Source organism: Dermochelys coriacea, chromosome 16 (assembly GCF_009764565.3).
Source record: "Dermochelys coriacea isolate rDerCor1 chromosome 16, rDerCor1.pri.v4, whole genome shotgun sequence".
Classification (NCBI taxonomy): Eukaryota; Metazoa; Chordata; order Testudines; family Dermochelyidae; genus Dermochelys; species Dermochelys coriacea.
The window spans coordinates 21,735,809-21,743,355 of record NC_050083.1 but is presented as its reverse complement, the minus strand read 5'-3'; positions in this window follow the sequence as shown (position 1 = coordinate 21,743,355).

The following is a 7,547-nucleotide window of genomic DNA, read 5'->3' as shown; positions in this document are numbered from 1 at the left end:
GTGGCCTTTCAGCTGCTCCAGCCGCATTCTCACACACAGTTGACCTAGTCTGGTATTTGGGGGGGTAGTGCACATGCGTGCTGGAAGCCGGCATATTCTCAGAGGGCTGGGTGCCAGGTAGCTTCATCCTGCGTCAGTGCTGCTCCTGTGTACCTCCGCACTAGACTCACCTCCCCCCCTGTCTCCCCCCAAGCTGCGACCACCTTCATAGGCATAGCAGAAAGCTAGCTGGCTGGCCTGCTCTGCACACACATACATAGTGGGCCGTATTTCAAAGTAATCTGAAACTGCAAAGCCATATGACACATGCAGTTACTCCACTCCCTGGTGTCCCAATTCCCGTGCACAAAATCAGGGACGGCGCGTGCATCTGTCATAAAGGCTACGTGCTGACAATAAGAAAAGGAGGACTTGTGGCACCTTAGAGACTAACAAATTTATTTGAGCATAAGCTTTTGTGAGCTACAGCTCACTTCATCGGATGAATTCATGCTGTAGCTCACGAAAGCTTATGCTCAAATAAATTTGTTAGTCTCTAAGGTGCCACAAGTCCTCCTTTTCTTTTTGTGAATACAGACTAACATGGCTGCTACTCTGAAACCTGTCAGTGCTGACAATGTATCAGTGTGCATATAAAGATTGCACCAAAAGAGGACCCAGCGCTGTGCTCTGTGGCTATGCCCAGGAGAAAAGGCCTCACGGGGAGGGGAGTGCGTCTGAAGAGCTGAGCAGATCCAGCACAGTGTGATAGAGATTACGACTGTTTCTGTGCACTCGGCAGGTCGTGGACGTGCGCGATTTCATTGCTGAAAATCTGGTGCTCCCCATCCGTGTCCTTGGCCACAGCTAAACCTGAGCCCATCTCAGCTGGAGCGTGGCAGGGGCTGGAGCATTCTTTGAGAGAGGGAAAGGAAGTGCACAGCAGACACGCCTTGGGCGGGGCTCTGGGTCTACAGAGCTACATGAAAGGCGGTGCAACATCTGGGATGGGGAAAGAGGACGGGAGGGTCGGACGGCACAGAGAGCGGAGGGGCCGCAGGCATAGTTTTGAGGTGCTTTGGCTCTTTGAGCACATAGGCTTGCAGAGAGACCACAGAGAGGCTGATACTTTTGTCCCCCAAAACAGCATGTGGGAAGCAGCAATATGTGTTCCATTCAGCTAATGAAGATGAATAGTCAGTATCTTGGGTGCCAGCCCCATTTCCTTCTGGAAGGGATCTCCGTGTAAAATGTTGGTTAATTAGAATGGGGACGCTAGTGAAGAGAAACCGGGTCCTGGCGCCGCCTCAGTGTGGCACGGGAGCCTTGAAAGCCCTTATTGCCTCAGCAGGCTCCTCTTCGTTCAGCAGGCTCGGAAAGCTGGCGACGTCCTTCTCCCTGGGAAGCTGCCTCCTCTGTTTGCTGAAGGCATCCGCCGCCTGCATGCGGGAGGACGTGCCTCTCATCCCACGGGCTGGCGTGGCCTTTGCTGGTGGAGTGAGCCCCTTCCTCAGGCCCCCGGAGCCTTGTGGTGCTGATCCAACTCCCTCTGTGTGACAGGCCTGTCTCCATCATCTTTTCTGGGTATTTGCACTCTAATGGAAGGGATGGGATGCACTGGTCTGTGCTTGGGGCTGGGGAAATAAGCGTATGGAAGGGGATTTACTAACTGGCATGCTGATTGTGTTGCTGGCTGTAATAGAGTGGCCATCAAGGGGTTAACTGGGTTATTCAGAGTATTATGGATTGGAGCTATGCTCCACCCCTCCCTGTTGAGTCACTCTTCCCACCCACTCGACCCCCTATCCTGATGCATGCAGTTAAATAAAGCAGCAAGTTCCCAGCCTGCAGGTTTGTGAGGAGGGTTATTTGTGTTGCACTGAGTGGTCCCTTACCAAACTTAGCAGGAGCATATGGCCAAGGTTTGTGGTGAGCATGGCCTGTGATGTGCTTGAGTGCATGTCTAATGTTAAGCACCTCAGTTGTCTACTGAAACCAATGGGACAGCTCAGGTGCTTCCTGTAAGTTGGATGCATAGAAACAGTGCTGACGTGGGGCCTTTAAGAACTTCAACAGCAGTAGATGTACATGCATGGTAATGTGCATCCCCAGGAACAGTCTCGGGGCCAGTTTCCCCTGGGCATAACTGCATGTCGTATCTGTGCCATTAGTGCAGCTGCGCATGCAGGGTGGGTTATTCTGCATGCAAATAGCTATCTTCATTGGTGTAGGCTTGCTGTTGGGTGGTCGGGCTTGTCTGTCAGGTGCTGAATATTGTGTGCATTGGACGCATGCAGCTGCTTACCTCCTGTTGGCAAATCAGGTCCCTAATGCAATGATTACAGTGGGTGGGAGCTTTGAAAGCAGGGAGCACCTCATGGCATGGTGCAAAGACTAAGCTGGAATCGGCAGTGGGTCTCCAACAGCATCCGCCACAGACTGTGAAGGGGTTACCGTCCCGTACCAGGCTGCGGTGCCCGAGTAGGGGAACGGAGTGATGTGCATGTCTCACTTCTATATCAAGCAGAGTTCATTCCCTGTGTTACGAACTCCTCCTCTTCCATTTCTCTCTGGCCTTCCTCCCCCAAAAGTGCTACACAAATTGGCTCAAACGCCACTTCACAGAGAAATGCAGCTGCCTCTGTCGGGAAAGCCAGCATCCACTTCACAGTGCACAGCCACATGGCACAAGCATGCAGGGCAAAGAAGTTCATTAGCTGGCACACTGGCTTGGAGCTGACAATGGATAGTGAACCAAATCGCTCGCTGAAAATGGCATTGCCTAAAGACAGACAAAGCTGTGTCCTGGAAACCTTGTAAGCGCCCTCAGGTGGCCAGGGCAGCACTAGGAGTTGTGGACGCAAAGCAGAGCTTGTTGCGGGGGGGGGGGGCATTACAGCCCGGCATCTCCTGAACATTGCTGTATGTGTCCTAGGCCAGGACAACTTGTCCACCCGTGTGATACTCATCTTTGGCAACTCAGTCTGCAGCTACCGCCTCCTCCAGGCAACTGCATTGAGGCTCTATCAACCAGAGGCCAAACCCTGCGAGGGGCTGAGTAGCTCCCTTTTGAAGGGGCCAGTGGTCAGTCCCTCCAGGATTAAAGGGGGAGAGAGCGCCATTCTGAGACAGTGAGTGCTTTCTTCTCGCCCTGAGCAAGGAAACGCTAAAAGAACATGGCTTGAAGAGTCTGAATACGGTAGAGCGCCTGGTGGAGGAGTCTGAGGAACCTGAACAGGTAACACAATCCTGTGTTGGGGCCGCAGGAGTTGTCTGGCGCACTCCTGTGCATCAACCATGAAGAGAAAGGGAGCAGAGAGTCTGTAGATAAGAGAAATTAAGTGCTGTAGATCTAGAGGAGCTGAAGCTTGTAACATCAATAGCAGTTCCCAGATAATCATTGAATTAGAGAAAACAATGAGTTTCCACTAATGACCACCTCTTGCTCTTCCAGTCCCCTTTCCCACCCACCTGTCAGTTGTGAAGATGTCTCTCCCACCGTCACCAGGGCTTTGGATGTTTGCTGCCTGGCTTCAGAATTGCTTTGCCACAAGGATGTTTGCTCTGAGATTTAGCCCAGTCTTTGGGGCTGATGCATGCATGGGATGCAAGCTGCATTCAGAGGGGGAAGGGAGAGGTCGAGAGCTAACGCAACCAAGTGGTTAATAATAAACGGGTCTCTGGGATGAGCGACTTGTCTACCTGCCATTAATACCACATCCCAGTGTGCTGCAGAAACATCCTCTGCTCTATTAAGGCAGCTGGTGCCATTCCAGATCCAGGCATTCACCCATCCAGACTGGCTTTGGTCTCCAACAGTGGCACACGCCAGCTGCTTCGGACAAAACCGAACCCTCCCCCGCCACCACTCGCTACTTACCTGGCTGGCCATGAGCCAGTGAATTTCACCCCACCTCCCTGCTCAGGTCTGAAGGAGAGGGGTGTTTGCTCCTGGTTGTGCAGTGAGGCTATCAGGTTCTGTTTCCCACTCTGCCACTGACTGACTGCAACCAGGGGCAGCCTTGTGAAATGGGGCTGGTGACACCTGCCTACATCAGCTGGGGCTTTGGGAGTTCGAGCGAAGGTGCTAGAGAGGGGCAAAGCTGTATTTTCCACTGAATGCATCCGATGAAGTGAGCTGTAGCTCACGAAAGCTTATGCTCAAATAAACTTGTTAGTTTCTAAGGTGCCACAAGTATTCCTTTTTTCTTTTTGCAAATGCAGACTAATATGGCTGCTACTCTGAAATCTGTCAAAAGGGCTGTCGGTAACAGATGGGTCAGTGTGGGAAGGAAAGAATAACCATTCCCAGGTATACCCATCCTTGCCATACATCAGACTGAACAGCGCTGTCTCCCCTTCCACTTCAAATGGACCGTTAAAGGAAGGCATCTCTCTACAGCCCCTCAGCCTGCGGTCAGCTGCACTAGGTCTCTAGCAAGATGTTGTCTGTGGTAGGTGGTGCCTTCCTATTGGTGACTGCATCATCCTTCTGCTGCACCAGCAGGACCTCAGCATAGTGTTGGAAAATGCGCCAGCTACCTGCCGCTTGTCCGGCTTTCAAAGGTGCTGAGTGCCTGCCGCCCTCGCTGATTTCAGCGGGACTGGTGGGTGCTGCAGATCAGGCCTTCACGTGACGAAGGGCATTAGATGCTCTCTAGTGCCTCTGAGAGCCACTGGCCGTTGAGGCTCGGAAAATCCCTCACGGGCCTAACGGAGGCACAAACCAACGTCGAACTGAGACTTGGAATGTGACGGCTCCATGTTGAGATGGGAGCAGATCAGCCCACAACTGAAAACACGGGCCCAGAGAGTGAAGGCTTCTTGCCCCAAAAACAAGCCAGGGCTCGCGCCCCCTGCAAGAGTCACAGGGCCGTGGTGTGGGCAGGTGACTCCCTCTGCTGCAGGCTGCTGCTGCTTGCTGGTAAGATCGCTGAGCTCTTCAACAGGACAGGCACCAGGGATAGCAGCAGAGGGACGTGATGGAGCCTAGCAGGCAAGTCACTCCTACAAAGTAAGCCTGATGGCTCCTTGCTGGGAAGGGCGCTCCACTCCTTCAGCAGTGAGGAGGATCCTACCTGGGGAGGTCTGTAGTGATGAGATCTACTCTAACATGGAGGGGAAATGTACTGTGTTTGAGGTGATGTAGAGGCTTGTTCCAGGTAGTCAGCTGTGGAGGAAGCCAGCCCTGATGGTGCCGCACAGAGCGATAGGGTTCTCCAGTGATGCTCGTTCTCACCTGCGGCTGGCTGCAGCCCGGTGTTTGAATTCTGGCCTGACCAGCCGAAAACAAAAATCAAATGAGAAGTTATTGAAATCTTGACATCTGTGGAAATGGCTTCACGGCAGCTCTGAACCTCCACAGGGTGTTTGAGGAAGAAGGTGTGACTTTGTCCATGGAACTGGCTTTGCATGAAGGCCCCATGACACATGCACGGGCAGTACACATCTAAGTGCAAGCAGCAGTGGCCCCCTTTAGGGAGACATGGCAGCGCATGCTCTGGTGGGGGTGGAACAAGGTCCATCTTCTCTGCTCATGTTTGCATTTCCAGCAAGCACTGGAGAGCTAGACTGGCCTGTGCGGCTTCCTGGCTCTTGGGCACTAACTCGCTACTGTGGGATTTTCTGTTCCCAGCACAAAAAAGGGGCTGGTTTTTAAGAGCCATCCTGTGGTGATTTCTATATCTCTGGCTAAAGCCTTTTAAAATAATGGCCTCGATGTCCACCCTGAGCTGCTCACAGGACCCTTCCAGGCCCCACACCTGCATCTGTCCTGATTTCCCACGGTCAGAGCTCTGTTTTCCAATCCATCGTAGAATTTCCAGCCCCGAGCCTTCAAAAACCAGGAGTCGGGCTCCAAAAGCACAAGAGTTAAACATAATCAAGTTTGGGTTCTCTGTACATTTGCCTTCTGGGATTTGAACCTTAAGGAGCCGTGGTCTCCAGCTTTTTCTCCACCCTGGAAATGGACCCTTTGCCCCATGAAAGCTGAGATTCTTTCATCAGCACGTGACTCCAGGAGATGGGGCTTTCAGAAAAACTTCAAATGTGGAGATGCTCGCCATAAAAATCTAAAGAATTGGCAACGCTGTTCATCCGCTGTATTCCACCCCCTGCCTCACGCACTCACACGTAAATGGGCCCCATCTGGTTTGTTTGCCAGATGTGAGTTCTCCCCATGAGGGCACTGCTCTGATACACAAGTAAAAGCCATCTAACTGGTCTGGGAAGGCTGGCTTGGTCCCACATGGTCTGTTTCATCAGCCATACCTGCTGCTCCCTTGCAGTCAGCTCCCAGCTTTGTGGGGAGTGTTTGTAGCCCAGCCTTGGCCCCATCTGCTCTTCAGTTTCCCACAGAACATCCCCCTCCTTGTAAGGACTTGGGTGGGAGGGGAAGGGGAGTGAACTGCATTTCTAACACCCCAGACTCTAATCGTGCTCCGTCTTGCATGCTAAATTAGATTCAGATCCTTGCTGGGTATAATTACTAAACCGTTATTAATTCTGATGACATTTGGACTAGAACCACTCTCCAGATAAAACACAAACCAGCCCCATGCTCCCCATGTTGTTCTGTCCTGCTGATTTGCAATTCAGAATCTCATTCCTCCCAGCCTTGCCCTTCTGGCAACAGGCGTCTGGGAAATGCCGCCACGAGACTCTAGGAGCCTCAGATGCTGAAAGTCGTCAAGTGCACAGAGATGTTCTGGGTCTTTTCAGCACTGCTCTAATGAAGCGATAACAGAGACCTCTGAAGAGGATTTTATTCCAATCCAGGTATTAGTGACTAATCCCTGCTTGCTGCTGTCGCTAAATGCCTTGTTTCCTGGGTTGCTTTTGTTTTGCCCAGCTCCTTTCTCACAACCTTCAAAACCAAGGAAGGTAAAAGCAAAGAGACAGCTGCTCCTGGGCCCGGCTCTTTAAAGCCAGTTGGGGCCTTGAGCTGTTTTGGGGAGCAACTGAGACAGGTGGGAACTCAAGCTGACAGCGTGCTGGAGCTGGGGCTCTCACGCTGAGACCCCTGCTGCTTGGTAGTGAAGTGCAGTGGCATCGGAGCACCTTGCTCCAGCCTACATCCTGTGGCAGGCTGGCGCGTGGAGTGGCCCACACTGGGTTACAGGCTGAGTCCAAAGTGCTCCAAGGGGAAACCCTCCTGCAAGCTACAGCTTCACCCACACAGCTCTTTCAAGAGGAGCCCTGGGCTCTCGTCTTTAACCAGAGTGCAATGGGCTTGGAAAGCGTGTGGTGTGTTCCCTCAAGTGGTTGGTATGTAGATGAGGATAATCATCTACTATTGTCATCGGTGAATGGTGTTTTACTGTGTGTGGAGGGAAGGGAAGGAGCATTTCCTCTTACATAAATTAAATCCTCAACAGCAACCTAGTTGGGGAGAACCTCAACTGTAGTGGAGGCCTGTAAATGCGGGGATTGCAGGGAAGGTGGGAGTGAAGTTAGTTCCTTGCAGTGCTCAGGACACCAGGCTAGAGATTACGGTGGGGGAACGAATTATCTAACATTTCTAGTCATTACATGGACAGGTGTCACTTTACACAGTTGAGGCTGTTTTG